Source organism: Bison bison, unplaced genomic scaffold (genome assembly GCF_000754665.1).
Source record: "Bison bison bison isolate TAMUID 2011002044 unplaced genomic scaffold, Bison_UMD1.0 scf7180017861828, whole genome shotgun sequence".
Classification (NCBI taxonomy): domain Eukaryota; kingdom Metazoa; phylum Chordata; class Mammalia; order Artiodactyla; family Bovidae; genus Bison; species Bison bison.
Genome location: NW_011492400.1, coordinates 110,056 through 113,316, shown reverse-complemented (window position 1 = coordinate 113,316; position 3,261 = coordinate 110,056).

The window sequence follows — 3,261 nt, the reverse complement described above, 5'->3', positions numbered from 1 at the left end:
GTCTTTTCCAATGAGTCAACTTTTCGCATGAGGTGGCCAAAGTACTGGAGTTTCAGCTTTAGAATCATTTCTTCCAAAGAAATCCCAGGGCTGATATCCTTCAGAATGTACTGGTTGGATCTCCTTGCAGTCCAAGGGACTCTCACAGTCTTCTCCAACACCACAGTTCAAAAGCATCAATTCTTCGGCACTCAGCCTTCTTCACAGTCCAACTCTCACATCCATACATGACCACAGGAAAAACCATAGCCTTGACTAGACGGACCTTTGTTGGCAAAGTAATGTCTCTGCTTTTGAATATGCTATTTAAGTTGGTCATAACTTTCCTTCCAAAGAGTAAGCGTCTTTTAATTTCATGGCTGCAGTCATTAAGAAGCAATAATTCCTCAGCCTCCTTTCCCTCTGCCGCTGATATCCTGTAATATAGTCTGCCTCTGTAAATCTGCTTCTTACATTTTATATAAGTGGAATCACACAATGTTTGTTTCTCCAATCCTTTTTTTAAATTAATTAGTTAATTTTGCTGTATTGAGTCTTAGTTGTAGCACAGGGATCTCTCATTGCACTGCCTCTGCTCTTCATTGCAGTGTGGGGTCTCAGTTGCTCCTCTGCATGTGGGATGTTAGTCCCCAGTCAGGGATTGAACCAGTGTCCCCTGCATTGCAAGGTGGATTGTTAACCACTGGACCACCAAGGAAGTCCCCTATCCCTTTTTTCTACCTAGCAACTTAATCTTCAGTTCAACTCAGTTCAGACACTCAGTAATGCCCAACTCTTTGCGACCTCATGTACAGCAGCATGCCAGGGTTCCCTGTCCATCAACTCCCTGACCTTGCTCAAACTCATGTCCTTTAAGTTTAAGATGCCATCCCCTTCTCCTCCTGCCCTCAATCTTTCCCAGCATCAGGGTACATTTGATAAGCCAGTTCTTCATATCAGGTGGCCAAACTATTGCAGTTTCAGTTTCAGCATCAGCCTTTCCAATGAATATTCAAGACTGATTTCTTTTAGGATTGACTGGTTGGATCTCCTTGCAGTTCAAGGGACTCTCAAGAATCTTCTCCAACACCACAGTATAAAAGCATCAGTTCTTTGGTGCTCAGTTGTCTTTATAGTCCAACTCTCACATCCCTACATGACAACTGGAAAAAACATAGATTTGACTAGATGGACAATTGTCAGTAAAATAATGTCTCTTATTTTTAGTATGATGTCAAGGTTGGTCATAGCTTTTCTTCCAAGGAGCAGGCATCTTTTAATTTCATGGCTGCAGTCTTTATCTACAGAGATTTGGGAGCCCCCCAAAATAAAAGCCCCCCACTATTTCCATTGTTTCCCCATCTATTTGCCATGAAGTGATGGGACTGGATGCCATGATATTAGTCTTTTTAATGTTGAGTCTCAAACCAGCTTTTTCACTCACCTCTTTCATTTTAATCAAAAGGCTCTTTAGCTCCTCTTCACTTTCTGCCATAAGGGTGGTGTCATCTGCACATCTGAGGTTATTGATATTCCTCACAGCAACCTTGATTTCAGCTTGTGCTTCAGCCAGCCCAACATTTCCCATGATGTACTCTGCATATAGATTAAATAAGCAGGGTGACGATATACAATCTTGACATACTCCTTTTCCTATTTGGAACCAGTCTGTTGTTCCATCTCTGATTCTGACTGTTGCTTCTTGACCTGAATACAGATTACTCACGAGGCAGAAAACATGGTCTGGTATTCCCATCTCTTGAAACATTTTCCTCAGTTTTTGTGTGATCTACACAGTCAAAGGCTTTGGCATAGTCAATAAAGCAGAAGCAGATGTTTTTATGGAATTCTCTTGCCTTTTCTATGATCCAACAGATGTTGGGATTTTGAACATCTGGAAGTACATCGTATATGTACTGTTGAAGCCTGGTGTCAAGAATTTTTAACATTACTTTGCTAGTGTGTGAGATGAGTGCAATTGTATGGCAGTTTGAACTTTCTTTGGCATTTCCCTTCTTTGGGATTGGAATGAAAACTAACTTTGTCCAATCCTGCTGAGAATTCCAAATTTGCTGGCATATTGAATGCAACACTTCATAGTATCATCTTTTAGGATTTGAAATAGCTCAACTGGAATTCCATCTCCTCCACTAGCTGTGTTCACAGTGATGCTTCCTAAGGCCCACTTGACCTCACATTCCAGGATGTCTGGCTCTAGGTGAGTGATCACACCATCATGATTATCTTTGCCATGAATATATATTTTTATATAGTCTTTCTGTGTATTCTTGCCACATCTTCTTAATCTCTTCTTCTTCTGTTAGGTCCATACCATTTCTGTCCTTTATTGAGCCCAATTTTGCATGAAATGTTCCCTTGGTATCTCTAATTTTCTTGAAGAGATCTCTAGTCTTTCTCATTCTATGGTTCTCCTCTATTTCTTTGCATTGATCACTGAGGAAGGCTTTCTTATCACTCATTGTTATTCTTTGGAACTCTCCATTCAAATGGGCATTGATTTCCTTTTCTCCTTCATCTTTTGCTTCTCTTCTTTTTCAGTTACTTGTAAGGCTTCATCAGACAACCATTTCACCTTCTTGCATTTCTTTTTCTTGGGGACAGTCTTGATTTCTGCCTCCTACACAATGTCATGAATCTGCATCCATAGTTCATCAGGCACTCTGTCTATCAGATCTAATCCCTTGAATCTGTTTCCCACTTCCACTGTATAATCATAAGGGATTTGATTTAGGTCATACCTGAGTGGCCTAGTGGTTTTCCCTACTTTCTTCAACTTAAGTCTAAATTTAGCAATAAGGATTTCATGATCTGAGCCATAGTCAGCTCCCAGTCTTGTTTTTGCTGACTATATAAAGCTTTTCCATCTTTGGCTACAAAGAATATAATCAATCTGTTTTTGGTTTTGGACATCTGGCGATATCCATGTGTAGAGTCTTCTCTTCTGTTGTTGGAAGAGGGTGTTTGCTATGACCAGTGTGTTCTCTTGGCCAAAACCTGTTAGTCTTTGCCCTGCTTCATGTTTTACTTCAAGGCCAAATTTGCCTGTTACTCCTAATACCTCTTGACCTCCTACTTTTTGCATTCTAGTCCCCTATGATGAAAAGTACATATTTTGGGGTGTTTGTCCTAGAAGGTGTTATAAGTCTTCATAGAACCATTCAACTTCAGCTTCTTCAGCATTACTGGTTGGGACATAGACTTGGATTACTGTGATATTGAATGGTTTACCTTGGAAACAAACAGAGATCATTCTGTCATTTT